Source organism: Mustela lutreola, chromosome 16 (genome assembly GCF_030435805.1).
Source record: "Mustela lutreola isolate mMusLut2 chromosome 16, mMusLut2.pri, whole genome shotgun sequence".
NCBI lineage: Eukaryota > Metazoa > Chordata > Mammalia > Carnivora > Mustelidae > Mustela > Mustela lutreola.
Window position 1 is genome coordinate 54,732,303 of NC_081305.1, and position 18,900 is coordinate 54,751,202.

General features: G+C 57.0%; 1 protein-coding gene across 2 annotated transcripts in view; it reads left to right on the forward strand.

The window, feature by feature from the left end:
• The first annotated feature begins 3,408 nt into the window (after positions 1 to 3,408).
• Positions 3,409 to 18,900, forward strand: part of LRRC4B (leucine rich repeat containing 4B) — a 37,257-nt gene continuing 21,765 nt past the window's right edge. The window contains exon 1 of one of the 2 annotated variants that reach the window (XM_059151036.1): positions 3,409 to 3,834. The gene's annotated coding sequence lies outside the window, so the exon portion shown is untranslated. Of the gene's footprint in view, positions 3,835 to 16,822; positions 17,433 to 18,900 lie in introns of those variants that run through there. The other variant, XM_059151037.1, reaches the window with a different exon arrangement.

Genomic DNA, 18,900 nt, shown 5'->3' on the forward strand with positions numbered 1-18,900 from the left:
CTAACTACCCATCAGAACTTCTGATCAGGGTGAGACAAGCTGTTAATACTGAGTAGATTAAAAAAAAATTGTGTGTGTTTTTTTTAAGATGTTATTATTTGAGACAGAGAGAGAGAGAGAGAAAGAGCACAGGGATGGGAGCAGAGGGAGAGAGAGAAGCCGACTCCCCATCCCCGCAGAGGCAGGGAGCTGGCGGAGAGGCAGAGCTCCATCCCAGGACCCTGGGATCATGACCTGGGTCAAAAGCAGATGCTTAACCAACTGAGCCACCCAGGTGCCTCTAGAAAATTATTTTTTTTAAAAAAGAAAGAAAAGAAAGAAAATGTTTTTTCTTAACAGCCTGAAGCAGAGAAATTTGATGTTTGGGTTAACCTCTGAAATGCCCTCCCAAAGGACACACGCAATTTACATTTAGTTTTTTGAAATAATAAACATACTTTTGAGTCTCCAGTGTTACAGGGGCTCCTGGGTCACTGCCACCCCTTCTTAGGTGATATGGTTTGCATCCTAAGCCCCAGTCAGTGTTGAAAACACAAAAGAAAAATGCAGGTCAGGGTTTTTGGTTACTCAGGACTGCCACCTGAGTTAAGCTTTAGGGCAAAACTTAGGGTCCAAAGGAATGTTGTCAACATTTGGTACTATGTTTGAGCCAAAGCCGGCACTCTGCCATCCTCTTCTCCCACTCCCCTGTCTCTCACCATCTTCCACCACACCCATCTCCTCTCTCAAATAGCCCAAGCTTGCTGTTCCTGCAGGGCCTCGGCTCCCCATGTGCCTTCTTCCAGGGACCCCTTCTCTGTGCCCCCTCATAGCTGCCTCTTTCTCATCATGTAGGCCTTGGCTCGGAAGCTGCTTCCTCTGGCCATCTCAAGTCTGTCCTCCCAATGCCTGACCAGCCCCTCTCCTCCATAGTACTCCCTTTTATTTATCTGAAGTAGGTCCTTGGGTTACCTCCCTTCTGGAAGTTGAGCCCCACGAGTACAGGGATGGTGCTCTGTCCTGTTCTCCAGCTGATTCTCAGGGCCCCCAAGACCAGCACCAGGCACTGAGCCGGTCTTCAGTGAACACTGGTGCTTGATGGTAACCTGTTTCTCCTTCCCTCCCACAGGGTCATCACTCCCTACAGGCAGAGCTTCAGACCAGGGACCGGAAGCTCACAGGTGGGTAAGATATTGAAGTTCTTCCCTACTTCCCCACACTGGCCTCTCCCAGGGACCCTCTAGTAATGAAAGAGTTAATGCTGGCCTGTGTCTGCCAGCGCCCATATCCCCAGGAGTCAAGTTCAGGGTAGTTGCATGGAGCCAACAAGATGCTCATGAAGCGCTCAGTGCTCAGCGGAGCCTCTGACTGTGGTGGTATAATAGTATGCCTTTGGGACGCACTGGCTGCCATGATCACTGCATTTTTGCCACCGCCACCACTTACCTTGGCCTGTGCTGTGTCGCACTTCGGGGGTGCGCACACATTCACTCCTCCAATCTCCTAAACCAGACTTGAGTGGCATCCAGGTGGGAACCCAAAGCTTCACAACCCACCTGTTGCTCTGTGGCCCTTGCCTGTCTCTCTTCTCATGGCCTCCCCTCTTTGTAGCTCTCCTGTCCCCACCCACAGCTGCTGCTTCTGCACCCAAATGTGACCTCACTTGTCGCTCAAGAACTCCAGGTCTGTCTCCCGCTCTGGCTCATTACGTCTGTCTGGGGCACTTTCCTTCCCATCTCCCGGTCCCCTCCTTTCCCAGAACAGCCACCACCGCTTCTCTTTTCTGCCTGTGGGGGTGGAGGGACCACACTTTCCCCTCCCTGAGGCTCTCAGAAGGAGAAGGACAAAGAGAAGGAGGCGGTCTCTCTGGGACTCTGGGACCGAGGAAAAGAATTTTTACCTTTTCTCTCTACCCCAAGTCCCAAGTTTGTTGCCTGACTTCTTGCTGGGGGAGGGGGGACAAGGAAGAGGTGAGATTTCTGCCCTAATTTCAGCACTTGGAAGGAAATTAAGTGTCCTGAAAAGGCTGCCTCCTTTCACCCCCCTTCTAGGTTTCTTTACCCTTAATTTACAGTCTTTCAGCAGAGTGGACAGGGGGAGTTGGTGGGGCAGAGAGAAGGCAAGGTGACCTCTGGGGTTCTGCATCCTCCCTCCCCCACTCCCTGAACCCGAGGTTCAGTGTCACTTCACAGCTCTAAATGTGTCCCCAGCACCCGCTGCCAACACCTGGGGGAGGTGAGAGGATGAGGGTGGGGAGTCCATGGGGCTTTGTTCTCTGCCCCCTTCCCAGCGCCTCCACCTGACAGGTCTGGGCCAGGGAGGGGCCCCTTCAAAATAACCTTTCCAAAGCCCGGGACTCTGGATTTGGATCCTGCCCTTGATCCTTTAAGAGCCCAATAGCCCAGTGTCCTTGTATAGAAAATGGATCCTTCTCTCTTGGTGCTGCATTTGGGGGTGCAGGGAGGCACACAGGGGGTTGGAGGAATGAGGAATGCCCCGCATATCTGTCCTCACGCTCCCCCTACCTAGTGCCTTCAAAGTTCCAGCTCCCAGTCTTCTGACTCCCTGGCCCTGGCTCTTTCCTCTCCTCTACCCCACTATGGGTCTTCCTCCACCCTCTGTCCTCTCCGTTCTGTCTAGCTGAGTTCCTCCCTGCCCTCTTCCCCCGTTCTGCAAGCTTCCCTTGGCTCTTAGCTCTAACAGAGAGCACCTAGACCCCTCTCCCCACATTGTCTGCAGAGGAGGCCTTCTTTCCTTCCTCCTCTTCTCTGCAGGAGGGCCTTTTCCTGTCCCTGTCCCCTAGCCACTTCCCTCTGGGGCCTCTTTCCTTCTCCTCTGTCCATCCCCTCTTCCCTGTATCATCTCTCTCTCCCTTCCCTCCCACATTCATTCTGCAAATATTTACCTGTGGTGTACTAGGGCTTTCTCCACCCCTTGCTTCCCCTCAGTCCAGGACACTGTCCCTCCCTCTCCCGTCTCTCCATTTCTCCCCTCCACTCCTCCTTCTCTTCCTTCTCTTTCCTCCCCCTCTTACCTCCCCTTTCCCTCTCCCTATCGATTTCCTTCGTTCTCTTCTCCTTCCCTCCTCTCCTTTCCTTCCCTTTTCCTTCTTCCCTCTGTTTCTTCCACCCTCCACCCTTACCCCTTCCACCCTCTCGTCCCTCCCCCTTTCTCGCCCTTAACCATCCTCTGCTTTTTTTCCTCCCTCCTCTCTCTTCCCCCTCTTCTTCTCCCTCTCCTCTCTGCCCTCCCTCCCCTCTCTCCTCTCCCCCCTCCTTTCCTTCCCGGGCAGCCTCTCCCCCCCCACCCTCCCGGCACTCTCCCTCCCCTCCCTCTCGCTCCCCCTCCATCATCAGTATTCCGCTCCCGTCTCCGCCGCTCTCGGCTGCTCGCGGTCGCTGCCGCACCGTCCGAGGCGGGGGCCGGGGCCGGGGCCGGGGCCTGGGGGGGTGGGGTGGGGGGAGAGCGGCGCCGGCGGCCCGAGGAGGGAGGAAAGAAGGAAGGAAGGCTGGAAGGAAGGAAGCAAGGAAAGAAAGAAGGAAAGAAAGGAAGGCAAGAAGGAAGGCGGGCGGAGGGCCGGCAGGCGAGGGCGCCGGGCCGGGCGGCAGGCAGGCGGGCGGGCGAGCGAGGAGGCAGAGCGGCCCCCCGAATCTCATTGCTGCCACTGCGGAAACCCCCTCCCCATCCAGGAGCCGGGGAGGGGGGAGAACTCCAGAGACCCGGGCCCGGCCGCAGCCCCGCCCCCCGCGCCTCCCCGCAGCGGGCCTCGCACCCCGAATCCCTGTGCCTCATTGGGGGGGTCCTCCCCCCATGGGCCGGGCATGCTGCCCCCCAGAAGGAGCCCCTTTCCTCGCTGTGAGTAGCCGCGGAGGGGCGCCGGGTGGGGGCGGGAGGCAGAACCGCGGAGGGTGGATGGGGGGCATTCTCTTAATTAGGGGACCGTGGTCTAAGGCCTCCTCCGGGATGGGGGGGGGGGTCGGTGGCAGAGGACAGTGGGCGGGGCCTGATGGAGAGCCTAAGCGGGTGGGGGAGGCAGTCGGGTGGGGGTTCTCCCGGCCAAGCGAGTTCTGTGTTGGGGGTCGCCACTGCCTTGGGGACAGGCAGGGTGATGGTGGTGGTGTACGTCCGGCAGTCGCTATGCCTATCGAGCTGTGGGGCTGAAGATGTAGGCTTGGGGGGGGGGGTGCTTGACGGGTGTAGATGTGGGCCCCCCTTTCTGGGGTGGGAGCCCGAGTTCTTCCCCCACCATTGCCCCTCCCACCCTCCACACCGCTGCTGCTTGGGGTGGGGGGGCAAGCCAGTGATGGGGAAGGGGGGAGAGGCGGGCACGGGGTTTCCTTGGTGACCGCGCCTGGCAGGAGCGGTTGCCTTGGCAACCAGGGAGAACCGGGGAGTTTGGGAAGTGAGAATGGGAAAGACGGAGGGGGTGACTGGGGAGCGAGACTACCCCCTCCCCAATCTTCAGCCCTTCTCCCTCTGGGGTCCCCCAACCCCTGCCGGTGGGCAGCAAAACCCCTGTCCTTCCCTCTTCCCAAGACCCGCTTCCTTGACCCCATTCTGCTTGGGGGGGCCTTCTATCCTTGGGCATGTGTCTCCGCGGAACCACTACCTCGCTCCCTCTACCCTCCTTGGCCCTCTCCTCTTGGGGACCTACCCCCCCCCCCATTTGTTGGCTTTCCACTCTCACACCTGCTCTTCTAAGACCTTCTAACTGTACCTCATCTTCCCTTCAGGGTACTCTGCCCCCAGAGACCCCTTCCCTTGACCTTCTCTCCAGAAGACCCCCACTTTAGCCCCTCTCTCCTCTAGCTTCACTCCCTACCCTCCCTACCTTGTTCTTCTCAGGAACCCTTGTCTTCTCCCCTCTCTGCTTAGGATCCTTGTGGGGGCTCTCCCTAGCACTACCACCAGCGTGTCTCTCTCACATACCCATCCGTGTCTGGGGTTGCCTTTTATAACCTCTCCTCACTCAGAGACCCTGGCCCTGTCTCCCTGTCTGCCCGCCGCATGGAATCCCCCAACCCCAGATCCCCCATTCTGAAAGCCCTCCTCTCTGAAGCCTCTCTTTCCTGCCGCTGCCTCCTTCCAACTCATCAGTCCAGGAGTCCATGGCCCAGGCTCTGTCCAGGGTTCCACCCAAGTTTGCGGGCCCCCACTTCCACGAGCTCCTCCCTTCTCTCCTGCCAGGCTCCCAGCCAATCTCTCTCCGGGGTCTAACTTACCATGCCCACGATGCCCCCTTGCCCACCTCCCCATCCCTTTCTTTCTGCCACTCCCATCTTGACCCTTCTCTCCCCACCCCCACCTCTGCTGCTCTTCTGGAGCACCCTCTCCTTCTCCCTGCCCTGCTCCCCGAAGCCTCAGGCCCCGCTCTAGTTCACTTTCTCAGGGTGGGGAAATCCCCTGGGGAGAGCCCAGCTGGGAAGGGGGAGGGGCAAGGGAGCCTCAGGGCTGCCCCACAGCCCCCTCCCCATCCCCCTCCCCAGCTGGGAGCTGCAGTCGAGCCTCCGCAGCGCCCCATTGCTATGCGCCTCACATCCTGAGTCCCGCCGCGCAGCCGCCAGACAGGAACTCGGGCTCCAACGGCAGCTGGGAGTAGCCGGAGTCGCTTCCCTCCTGGTCCAGGCAGCCAGCAGCATCCTCTCCCCCCTAAAACCTCCCCACTCCCCAGGACCGTGGCCAGGATGGGCCCCTCCCTCTTCCGGTAGCATCTTCTGTCTCCTAGCTCCTCCTAACCCGCATATTGCGGCCCCCTCTTCCCCTTCCCGCCTTCCTCCCGCTCTTTCCTGAGTCTCCTCTAATCCTGGCCACCCAGTTGTCCACACACGCACTCAGGAGGGGCAGAGAATGAAGCAGCAGAGAGGCATTGAAAAAGACCCTTAGACAAGGCAGGGAAGGGTGGGAGCCTGAGAGAGAGGCACAGCTGGTGTGAGAGAGGGGACCTGACTCCCAAACACACACACACACACACACACACACACACACACACACACAAAATCAGGGTGCATCACCACGGAGCCAGACATACACAGAGTTACTCACTTAATTTCTGAAGAAAGCGAGAGTCAGCCAGGGAAACACACACCATCCACATACACAGAGGAGGAAGAGCAAGAGGGCCAGGCAGAGACACAGGGAGCCACAGACTCAGGGAGGGTGCCTAGCTACCCACAGTGCTGGCAAGAAGGAGCCAGGGAACACTTCAGCACCAGAGGGGCAGGGGCGTTAGGGGCACAGTGTCTCACTGTGAGAGACCCAAATCAGCCCTAGGCAGAGGGTGAGAGCGTGTGAGAAAGACACAGAGGCATGTGTGGGCAGAGGTGCGCGCACACGCACACACATACACACATGCTGGCAGCCAGAGACCCAGTTACAAACAGGGCTGCGGTACCCAGAGTCAGCCAGAGGCCAGGAGAAAGACCTGGAGTCATGTGCACATACAGACACACTCTGTCCTTCCTACACAGAGACCCAGAGGGATAGACAAAGACAGTACTCCACAGAGAAGCATGATGGCCAGAGAGGCCTCGAACACAGTCACTTCATGAACTCACACGCACAAAGAGACACAACGGTGAGAGGCATGGGGTGGCCTTGGAACCCTGGGGATGCAGCCCCGCAGGCCTCTGATGCAGCTGCAGAGCTGCACTTTCACCCAAGCTCATCCACCCCCTCACCCCAGGCCAGCTCGAGGGGCACGGGCATGTGCTGACTGCACATCTCCCGCTGGACCCCTGCCATCACCCTTAATCCCACCCAGAAGCAGTTAACAGAATGCACCCCGAGTCAGAGGGCTCCCAGGGGTCTCATCACTGAGGGGACAGCAGAATTAAGACATAGGGTAGGAGAGGCCAGGGACAGTCTGAAAGGTGCGGGCAGAGGGAGGCGTTGAACTCTCTCGACTTCTTCCAGTGCCCTGGCTCCTGCCATAGTCTGCATGCATCTTTGTCTCCTCTCCTCCCCACGCCTGTGCTCACCTGATTTGCCTGCTGGGGTGGCAGCCTTCTCTCCACTATCGCACCCCATCTTTCACCCTTCCCCACCTCTGGTCTGGCATTTCTCTTAAGGTGTCACGGGGACCTCCTGTCTTTATCCAGCCCCTCCCATCACCTCTCCCCCAGGCTGCCCTTCTTCCCCTGCAGCCCAGTGCCTTCCTGCCCCTGCCTAACCAGCTACACCTTGAATTTTTTTTTTTTTTTAAAGATTTTATTTATTTATTTGTCAGAGAGCGCGAGCGAAAGCGAGCACAGGCAGACAGAGTGGAAGGCAGAGTCAGAGGGAGAAGCAGGCTCCCCGTGGAGCAAGGAGCCCAATGTGGGACTTGATCCCAGGACGCTGGGATCATGACCTGAGCCGAAGGCAGCTGCTTAACCAACTGAGCCACCCAGGCGTCCCTACACCTTGAATTTATGCATCAGTCTTTCCTTCTCAGGGCCCATCTGCTGTGAAATCTGCCTCAGTTTCCAGTCTGGGCTCAGCACCGCCCTCCGCTCCTCTGGGTCACTCTCCCTCACCTACACCAGCCCCTCCGTCCTCCCTGCCTCCTGCTGCTTCTTCCCTGTGCTCACTTTCCCATATTCCTGAGCACTTACCCTGCTGTCCTGTGGGCTGGGAGTGTTCTTTACCCCCAGTGCTTCCAAAGTGTTTTATGTGTTGTCAACTTTAAAAAAAAAAAAAAAAAGTGATTTCACAGAAAAATTCATTCTCATCACAGGAAAAAAATTGTAACTGTGTGTGGTGATGAATGTTAACTAGATTTGTTGTAGTGATCATTTCACAAATATCGAATCATTATGTTGTACACTTGAAACTCATGCAATGTGCTATGTCGGTTCCATCAGGAAACATTCAGATTATCAACTTCTTTTGAAAAATTCTCCTTCCGGGTTAGCCATGGGCCGTGCTCAGGGGCCTGCTGGCCACCATTCCCCACTCTCCTCCATCTGTCTTACCTGCCTGGCTCTGTAGGCGGCTGAGTTTTCAATCCTGGCTTTTTCCTCTCCTCATGGCTCTTTTTTTGCCCTGTCACTCTCCCCATGCTGCTTCTTTGGGTTTCTTTCCAAAATCTGGGCTCCTCGGCCAGGGGCTTTACCTGCCTGCTCCTCTTGCCCCATCCTCCTCCCTGGCACTGCCCTCGCTCTGCGGCCTGCTGGAACTGGGCCCTGCTTCAGCTAACCTGCCCCTGCAGGGCCAAAGCAGGAACTCACGAGACCACCAGGGTGCAGGGCACCCACAAGCTCTCTCCGGTCAGGGTCAGCTGTGAAACCGCAGGCCCCTTGCAGTGTTCTAGACTCCGTGCTGCATTGAAGCCACCATGTTGCAGCCTGTCCTGGGCTGTGGGTGGCCTGGGAGGACCACAGACCCCACACTTGTCCCCTAGTGTGGGATTGCCTCCCAGGCAGGGTAGGTTTCCCTGTGTTTTGGGGGACGCATGCATATTTGGAAGTTCATCCGGTCCAAGTGTAGGTCTTAGAGGACGGGGGCATGGTGGTGGGCCTGGGGCTCTATTCTTGGAGAGACTTCATTAGGTCCTACCTCCAGGTCGGGGAGCAGGTCCCATTACAGAGCTCAGACCCAGGATTAGGTCCTCCATCATCACCTTTTCGGGGTGTAAGGAGCACATCTTTCTTTCCTCTCTGGTGGTGTGCAGGAAACCTCCTCATCTCTGAGTTTAGGACCCTTCCATCCTCACTGAGCCGAAGCCCCTTTCCCCTCCCTTCCAGATTCCGGAGAGTAAGGTGGCTCTGGCAGACAGGGGAGTGGCAGAAGAGTAAGAACAGTGGCAAAATGCCCCCTTGTTGCCTGGAAACCCACACGCCCAACTGTTGTCATGGCAGGTGGAGGTGGGGGGCGGGAGGGCTGCATTAGAGACCTGGGAGAATGGCTGCTAAGGGACCCTGCAGTTGGGGGTCAGGCAGAAGTCCATTCCAGGGGACCACTGGGTCCCCTAGAGGGCTGCCAAGAGTGAGAATGCTGGGTCCAGTGGGGAACCCTGTATATGACCCAGAAGGGGAGGAGGGAGGGAGTGAGGAGGAGCTGGGCCAGCAGCCCAGGCCACTCCCTTCTGTCTCAGCCAGGACCCAACCCTCCAAACCCCCTAGCCCTCTCTCCTGCCCAGGGAGTTGAGCTTAGGCTTCGGAGCTCTTGTTCAAATGCTGAGACAAGGGTCAGAGAGCAGTGCCAGGCCCAGTTCTCCCTGGGGGACAAATCCCAAGCAGTAAATGCTGAAATACGCCCTCCTCTTGCCCAGAAGCCTCAGACACAGGGCCCGAGGTAATAATAACCATAAGCCAGGCTCTGCGCTAGCATTCTGTGTGGATCTGTTCCATTTACTTCTCATGGTAGACCTCCAGGGGAAGCACAATCATCATCCCGTTAGACGTACAGGGAAACTGAGGTTCAGAGAAACTGAGGTTCTTGCCCAACGCCAACAGCCGGAAGTGGCTCGGCTGGGACTGCAAACCCAGGAGTGGGTGGCCCTGCAGATTGCTTCCCCAAGCTGAGCCCCAGAGAGCGGACCTGTGGGTCCAGAAGGCCCTCCAAGTAGAAATTAGGGTTGCTAATAATAACAATAATCAGACTGTTAGTAGGAGTAGACTCATAGAAGGTTAGACTTTAAAAGAGACATTAGGAGTCCTGTAACTTAAGGGCTCTCTGTCCCTCAGTCTTTTTTATGCCCTTGTTATGCCCCCTAGGGGAAAGGACCTACCCACCCCGATTCTCACAGGGGGCTTTCCTCATGAGGCGTGGGGTGTCCAATCCATGTATAGCTGGTGGGGCAGAGACAGAGATTCCCCAGGTGATTCAGTGGGCCCCCCACTCCCTGATATGATCCAGCCAGAAATGCTGGATTTACATATGGGAAGGGGGAGACTGAGTCACAGAATGAGGAAGAGATTTGTTCTTCTGACCCAGTGAGAATAAATAACTTTAAATGCCCCTGTCTTTAAATGCCCAGCACTGGACATGTCACCATGAATTCCCACCAAGCTGGGTGTCATTATCTTCACAGACAAAGCCAGACAGTGACATGAGGTGGGGGAACACAGTGAGCAAGTGGCGAGTCAGAGTTTGAACCCAAGTTTCCAGGACACCAGCGCACTCTCCAGCTCCCCGTCGTCCTAGAGTGATGGTGTGATTGCGCAGAGGAGGAAGGTGTTCACAGTGAGAGAATCATTCCAGGGAAAGCTTCCTGTGTGCCATGCACTGCGCCTGGCCCATCACGGATATCGGACCGCTGAATCTCCACCACCGCCACACGTAGATTAGCCATTTTCCCCATTTCACAGATGAGCAAACTGAGGCCCCAAGAAGATATATCCCTTTCCCAGGCTACATGGCTGGTAATTGTGACGGCTGAGGTTCTAACTAGGGTCTAGCCCACCCTTGAGCACACTCTTCCCCAGAGCAGGGAGAGGGAGGAGGAGAGTTCCTGATTCGTCCTGAAATGGAGTGCAGGGTGCTCCAGGCCCAGCAGCCCCAGGAAGGGAGGTCCCTCTGCCTCACCCTGACAGTCCTCCCTCACCCTGGTCAGAATTTACACTTCAATACTGCTCCAGTTCAAGTGGTTTTCAACTTTTTATTACTTTTAGTAGTATACATTCCACCATCCCCCACTTTTTAAAGTTAGTTATACACATCCTGAGTAAAGACAAATTGCAAAATTGCCCTTCCAAGGGACAGCAAGAGGAGAAGGAGCCAGGGAGGCAACAGTCAAGGTGGCTGGCCCTGCATCCCTCCCACCTGCAAACTCACCTCACACACCCTGCTGAAGCCTTGGCAGTGACATCTGTTTTGAAAACCTCACACACCAGGCCAGGCCCTAGCTTTTCCTCCAAGCAGAGTCAATTCAGTGGTGTTACACAGTCCCCACATCCCAGAGCCACACAGAACCGCTGAGTGTACACAGAATACAGGGGCCTAGAGGTCAAGCTTCTACCTTGGAGCCTGCTGGTCTGGGTGTTCACAGGTATGGCAAGGATGTCACCAGGCCTCAGTATGCCCATCCGTAAAGTGGACTTGCTGTAGTTCCTTTCCTGCAGGCCTAGGATGACACAGGCAGAGCATTTTAACCCTCAGTAAAGTTCAGTTCCCCAGGGTTGATCTCCGTGGCTCCTGGAGAGTCCCGTAAGAGCCCCATGAGGTGGCCTGGCAGGGCATCGGAGCAGAAGGAGCCCAAGTGTTGGGGACTCAGACAGAATGAGTTCCAGGCAGGACTGGAGTCCAGCTGGACACACCAGGACAGCCACAGCAGCAATTAGAACCATGCTGTCCAATACAGAGACCACTGCAGCCACAGCCACGTGTGGCCATTGACATTTAGATTAATTTAAATTAAATTAACTCAATTCCTCAGTCACACACCACTCAGCAAGTGCTCACTAGCCACACATGCTCATGGCTACCATACTGGCCAGCACAAAAAAGAGCGTTTGCAGAGTCGCAGAGAGTACCACCGGACAGCAACACATGAGGTCCTGGAACAGTTCTCTCCCGGCTGGTAGACAGCTGCTGCAGTGTCCCCTAGCCCCTTGCCCTCCCAGCTCTTTGTCATGTGGTATCTTATTAATTCCCATTTCTCAGAGGAGGAAATGAAGTGACAGCAAGGCTGCTAGCAGAAGACTGGCAGCCACACAGGCCTGGAGCCACATAGCAGCCAAACCTTGTATCCTAGCTCACCCTTGCCTGTCACTTGTAAAGTGCCAGACTCTGTCCTGGGCCCTCTGGCCGCGGGAGAGTGTTCCCGATGCCCTGTGTTACAGAGAGGAAACAGGAGCAGAGAGACTGAGGGGCTGGCCCACAACCTCACAGCCAGGGACAGACTGGGGCCCTCCGCCACGGCTCCCGGAACATCTGGGAACATGCAGGCTGCCAGTGTAAGCGGGCCCACCCCCTACCGGCAAAGGCTGAGTTTGGTGGTCCTGTGTCCAGGGACCTGTCTCTTCTCTTCCCCCACCCCCAGCCTCCTCTCCCGCCCTCTCCCATCTCCTAGCTTTTAGAATCTGACCCTAGATCTTTAAGGAGGACTTGGCTTCTCCCTCTCCCTCACCTCCTACATCTCCTCTAAGTTCCACCGCTTTTGCCATTTTGCTGTGTCTTTTCATTGTCTCCTTCCTCTCCATCCCTAAAGCCCCAGCCATGGCCTCAGCTTCTTCCCCTGGACTCTTGGCCCAACTCCTCCCCAGACTTCAGCCTCGGCCCAGTTCACTTAGAGGGGTCTTTCCCTACACCTCCCCTGCCTCAACATGCCCCCCCCCCAGCACCCCTGCCTCTCAGCTTCCTGTGGAGGTAGGACATCTTTGTGACTGAGCTGGATTCCACACAGCTCTCTGACTCCCACCTGCTTCTCTGGCCCCCAGGCCTTTGCACCCCGGGGGATTCTTTGGTCCCCAGCCCACCACATCCTTCAGGTTCAGCTTTGACATCACCTCCTCCAGACTCCCCTCCACTGGCCAAGGGCGGTACTTCTCCTAGACGTTCTGGACCCCTACCCTGCACTCACCGTCTCACTTAGCCTTTGTCCAGCTCTGTCCAGCTCCCCTCTGGACCACTAACTCCCTACAGAAGAGCAGGGGTCTTCTTGACCCCACCTACCCAGTGCCGGCAGGGGACCTGGCGGTAGGGGACGCTCGCGCACTTGTTCTCATTTGTGCTAGTGTCCACTGAGGCTTTGTGGGGGGCCCCGCATGTCCTAGGCACTGGAGACAGCAGTGAACAAGCCGGACAAACTCCCTGCCTGGGGAGCTCACCTTCTGGCGGAAACAGACAACAGACAGAACAAATCGCTGTCTATAGGGTACCTTCTGGCCATCCGAGGGCTAGGAAGGGAAGAAGTGTGAATGTAAGAGGTGGGGGCGGGGCAAGAAACCTTCTTGCTGGAACCGAGACTTGGGGGAGGCAGCCAGTGAACAGCAGTGAACAGCAGAGCCAGACCTCCGGAGAGGTTGGGATGTGCCTGGTGTGGGGGAGCCTCCTGAGGCCAGCATGGCTGGAGCAGAGAGGGTGGGAAGTGAGGGCCATTCAGTAAATATTTGTGAAATGAGCGTATGGAAGGCAGTGTCTCAGTGTGAGGAGTTGGGACAATGGAGAGGACAACCCCGCCTCCTCCCAGCCAGTCATCCCCCTGTGATGTCTGGTTCTGCTGACCAGTGACATCCCCGGGGTGGCAGCTAGGACAAGTCAAGAGCTGAGCCCCCAGCCTGTTTCCTCAGCAGCAGCTACAAGGAGACTGGGCAACCCTTTTCCCAGGGTTACCCCATCTCAAAAGTTAGAGGACTGTCAATTCTCCGGGCTGTGGGCCTGCTTCCATTTGAAAAGCATTCAGGACAGGGACTGGCTCAGAGGAACACACGTGTGAAGTTGTTTCATCCAGCCCTGAAGCTGGCTCTGCCCATACCCTCCCCCAACCAACTTAACAGCTCCCAGCCTTGCTCACATGACAGGCACCCAGAGAGAGAAGTGTTCAGCTCTCTCTGGCTTTGATGTCTCTCCACCCTCCAGGCTCCAGGCTCCACTTCCGCCCCAGTCCCTCACAGTCGGGAAGTTCTTCTTTAGATCTAACCTCCATCTCTCTTGCTGCGATGGCAGTCAATTTCCTATCTTTTCTCTCACCTTCTGAACTTCCCCCAGAAAAATGAGTATGCCTGACAGGAATGTTCCCTGCTTCCCTTTTCTCCTCACCCCACCTCCCCTGGGCCCCCGAGTTTCCGATCTGCCATCTGCCTGAATCCTCTCAGGCACAGTGCCTGAAATCTCTCGGAGCTTGGGCTGGGAAGGATGGAGAAGTTCTTGAAGCCCCGGCCGCGTACCTTCCCCTGGTCCTCAGTTCCCTCTTAGGCTTTCTGTGCTCTCCTACCCTGGTCATGGTTGTGTGTGGTGTGTCGGTCTCCAGCTTCTGTCTTTGTTCCCATCTCACTGTGTCTCTGCCCCTTTCTGCCTTGCACACCTCTTCGCTCTTATGAGCCTCTTGCATCTCCGGCTTTACTTTGTTCCTTGCACCAGTGGGGGAGAACAGGCAAGAGGCCTCTCCCAGGACTCAGGGGGTGCGAGAGGTCCTGGGCCTTGGCTTCTGGCCACAGCCATCCCCCATACAGGGTGTGTCCCCCATACAGCAGTGTCCTCAGCCCTCTGGATCTGCTTCCTGCTCTGTTAACTAGACACGAGACCAGGCCACGGGGAGAAGCCAGAGGCTGGAGGTGTGGGCAGTGTTCGGCACGGCACTGGGCGCAGAGTGGGTGCTCAGTGAATACCACTGAGCATCACTGTTACGGATGCGAGGTGGCAAGCAGGGGATTGTTGCCGGCAGGTCAGGCGACCTCTACCGGCAGGGTGTGGAACAGAGTAGGGTTGTCCCATCCTGTGCAGGGGGCAGGAGGCAGGACCTGCAGGAAGACGGCCATTGTTCAACATGGCTCCCAAGAGACTTCTGTGGGCTTGTGGTTGCTGTCCTGACAAGCTTGGGGGACTCTGGGGTCTTTCTGCTCTGGTGAGGCTGAGCAGGGAGGGACCATTTCCTAGGTGTGCATAGCCCTGGACAAGTGATTTTGCCTTGCTGTGCCTTGACTTTCCTATCTGCCAAATGGGAGTAACACCAACCCCTCTCAGAGGGCCAAGGGGAAAACTACAGTTATTGCAAGTAGAACACCTAGAATGGTTTCCAGGCAATGCCGGGTATGTGGCAGACATCACCAATAATGGTGGTGGTGTTATTCAAGGAGTTGATATCACTCAGACATGTACCACATGCTCAGAAGAAGAAAGGTTAGCTAGCACTCCTGCCATCTGTTGGAGGAATGGATCTGGGGACAGCTGGGGACAGGTATCTTCTTGGCACAAAGCAATATTCAGGAATGTAGCTCACACAGGTTGTGTCCTAGGTGCAGCTCTCCTCAAGGTATGACATTTAGTGGGGCGCAAGAGCTGCTTTGGGGACCTGCTGTTTGGGACTCCAGCCTATAGTATCTGGGACCTGGCCACCCAGGTAGCACCATGGCGTGGGCACGGGCATTAAGCTGAAGGCAGTTGTGTTTGTGGCATATGGAGGTGCTGATTCCTCCAAGCAGGCCTCCTGCGATGGGAGAGGAGGCCTCAGGATCAGGGACAGCTGAGGTATGAACATGCAGCTGTTGGAGTGTGTCCTGGGCTGGGAGCGCAGAGTGAGGGATGTGGGTGGACAAGTGTGTCTCTGTGTGACTGTATGAGGGAACGTGGTTTGTCTGTGGGGAATACAGACGAATAGCAATGATAACTTTACTCATTCATTCCTTTGCCCAATGTTTACTGAGCACCTACCATGTGCTAGGCACCACCATAGATGCTGGGAATCAAACTGTTCACAAAACAGGCAGTGCCTGCCCTTGAGGAGCTTAGGCTCAAGTGTGGGCTTGTAAGAGGCCATATGGTGACAAATGTTATATAGAAAAGTAAAGGAGAAAATGTTCTGGAGAGGGGCAGGATGCAGTGTGATTTGAGGTGGTCAGGATGGCCTCACTGAGAAGGTAACATCTGAGCAGAGACCTGAGAGAAGGGAGGCACACACTGGGGACCCTCTGACATCTAGACAGAAGAAAGAGCAAGAGCAAAGGCCCTGAGGCAGAAGTGTCTGTTCTGGAAACCACGAAGAGGCCAGTGTGGCCTGAGGTCAGTGAGTGAGCAGGGGAGGGAGTTAGTGCTGAAGTTAGAGAGGAAGCCCAGCCTGGGGAGGGAGGCCTGTAAACAAAGGTGATGTCTCTGCCCTTGTACCTCATGAGACTTGTCCGGCTGAGCAGCTGTGGAGCTGGGGAGGGGAAGGGTCTGGTTCCTGGCTTGGATGGTGACAGGACGCCTCTGGCTGCCTATGGGAACAGACTGGGAGGGAGCCTGGGGAAGAAGGAAGTGGGAGACCAGTGAGGAAGGACTCTGATCTCAGGGGGACATGGAGGGATGAAAAGTGGTCAGATCTGCTTGAGTTGCTGAGCATTTAGCTAGTTGGCCCCAAACAGTCCTAGGAGGCCAGTGCTATTATTACCCCTTCTCATAGCATCTATAGCATCTATAGCTACTTGTCTCCTGTGGGCTGTGCATGTGCAATGTGCATTGAGTATAGAGGCAGCATTTGTCAGCATCTACACCAGTGCCTGCACGTAGTAGGGACTCAGAAAATTGTAAGCTAGATGGGCCGACAGACGAATCCAACAAATGAACACACTGCCCTGCCCTTTTCGCAGAAGTGTCTGGGGAGGTGGCTCTCCGGATCTGGCTAAGGTCCAGGGGAGAGGGCTGTATCTGGGGCTGGGTTTCTTTGTGCCATGAATGGGGGCTGGCCCTTGGCTGAGGACTGGGTGACAGTGCTGTTGGCCCGGGTTCGCTGGTATATCAGCAGTGGGGGTAGGAGTAAAGGGTTGTGTGGTGTGGTGAGGGGCTTTGGGGAGTTCCTGGGGTCTGGGGGTGGCTCCTGCAGGGTGACTCTCCTAGGTTGTCTGCCCTTTCGCTGGGGGACAGGTTCAGGGGGGTGGTTGTGGCCAGTGGTGTGAGGTGGGGTCAGCAGTAGCCCAGCCTGGTTATGCAGCGGAGTCTGTGTCGGAGTCTGTGCCACGAGGCAGGGCTTGGCACAGCCCACACCCCCCCCCCAGGGCAGTCCAGCCGTCAACCTTCCTCCCCCGCTTCCCCCGACCTTCCCCTGCCACCCAGAACCAATGGGTTAATTAGATAACGGAGCCTTTGATTAGCGGGGGAGGGGGAGGCCTCCCGGTGCAGGGAAGGGGGGCCAAAGAGGAGGGAGGAGAGGCGCCCTCCCCGTCCAGAAGGAGAGAAAGAAGGAGGGAGGGGGTGGGGAGGGAGGGAGCTGAGGCACAGCTTGGCTCTGCACTGCCGTGTGACTAGAAATTGTAATCGCGGAGAAAGAGACAGAGCCTGGCTGAGAGAAAGACCAAGACAGACGGACAGACAGACAGAAAATCTGACCAAGACAGGCTCCCCAACCTACAAGAGGGTGATGGGGACAGAGTCAGAGTGAGGAGGAGATGGAGGAGAAGGAGAGAGGGGGCCTGGTCATCCAGAGGGGGGCGAGAGAGTGAGGGGGAGCCTGAAGAGGGGGCTGGAGCCCAGGAGGTAGACAGGGACTAGGCCAGGGGACCGGCAGAGAGGAGAAGGAGGCTGGGGCACTGAGGGGAGAGAAAAGAGGCTGGCAGTGGGGGGAGAGTGGAGGTAGAGGTGGGGGTAGGAGACAGGAGGAGGCCAGCAGGGAGAGGAGGAGGAGACCACTGCAGTGGCCTAGACGCACCTTCCTGGGGTGGGAAGGGCGACTGGCGAGGGGGGGGCGCGGGGAGACCCAAGAAGCCCCTGCGCCCCCCCCAGCACGACCTCGAAGGAAGCCCTGGAGAACTGGGGAGGCAGAGCCCCCCTGCCAGCTGGAGGCATGTGGAGGGGGGGACCTGGGGCCCAGGGAGAGGCCCAGCAGAAGCGGAGCCACAGGGGTGAGTGTCCCTCACTGTGGTGGGGGGGGGACAAGGACAGAGATGGCTGAGGGCAAGGAGGGAAGGGGCGGGAGGCCCAGTCTCTGCAGAAGCTGTGATGCGGGGGGGTGTTGCAGGCTAGCTGCAGGAGAGATGGGGACAGATGCGGAAGGAGAGACAAGGCAGCAGGCCTGGACTGGCTGCTGCGGGCATTCTGGCCTGTGGGTTCTCCAGCTGCAATTTCTGGCCCCTTTGTCCACGCCGGCCCCTGGGCTGGGTCATTGCCTATCTTAGGCTGTGGAAGGGGAATGACGGGTGCAGGTGCAGGAGGAGAACCAGCATAGACCCCCGTCATGCTCAAGAATCAGAGCCCCCGGGGGGGGGGGGGTGTCTTCATGAGCGTTCACATGACTCAGGGACAGAGGCACACACAGCCCCCAGGCCCCCAGGTGGAAAAATGAGTCCAGGATACAGACTCAAACCAACCCCTTACCCCTCTCTGTCTCTCCGTCTCTCTGTCTCCCCAGCTCGGGCTCTCATACATGCATTCAGGCACACAGACTACGCACATGCATTTTTATCTGAGTTAAAATGATCTTGAAAACTGCAGAAGGAGGAAGTGAATGTGTGTGCGTGTGCGCGTGCGTACACATGCACTGAGCTGGGGGGGGGGGGTGGCCCCGTGTCCGTGGGTCTGAGAGTCCGTCTGAGGATGTGCATGTTTGGGCAGACTGCTTCCCTCTGCCCCTCACCCATGGGGAACTCGGGTCTGTGCTGGAGCCGAGCCTGCTGATATGGGTGCACTTGTGTGTGTACTTAAGACGCTGCGTGGAGGGGAGGGTGAACCCAGGGCCACAGTCCCCCTCTGCCACCCACTGGCCAGCTCTGGGCTGGGACAAGCTACTCCCCCTCCTAGCACCTCAGTGTCCTCATCTGTCCATTAGGCGTCCTAACAGCTTCCTCCTCTGGTTTCTGTGAAGCTTAAATGAGAACACCATGTGTGCAGAGTCTGGGCTGTAGAAAGGGCTCCCTGGAACGCTGAAGCTATTATTGTTGTAGTTCTTGCTATTGTTGTTATGATCAGCCCATCCCCTTCTGTCTGGTCCTGGCTGCACCCCCCACTCTGCAACCAGAGCCGCCCTGCCCCCAATCCCACCACTGACTTCCCCACCTGGGAGGCCACCTGCTGCCTTGCCTTGAGCACCCGCAACCTCTGGGCCAATGGGGGTGGGGGGCAGATGGGGTGGCGGCCTTCCCAAGACCCCCTTGGCCACCTCCTCCCCCTTTGTCTTCTCCAGTCTGCTCCCTCTCTCCCAACCCCCACCCCCACCCCATACTGCCTCCCAGCCTCTCCTGCCCACACTTCACCTCCACAGTTGCCTTGTCTGGCACCTCACCTTCTTTGAGTTCCTCCTTTGAGTCTAACTCAACTCTGTGGTTGCTGCGAGGCCCACGGCCCCGGACCAATGTGACAGGAGTCTGACAAGCA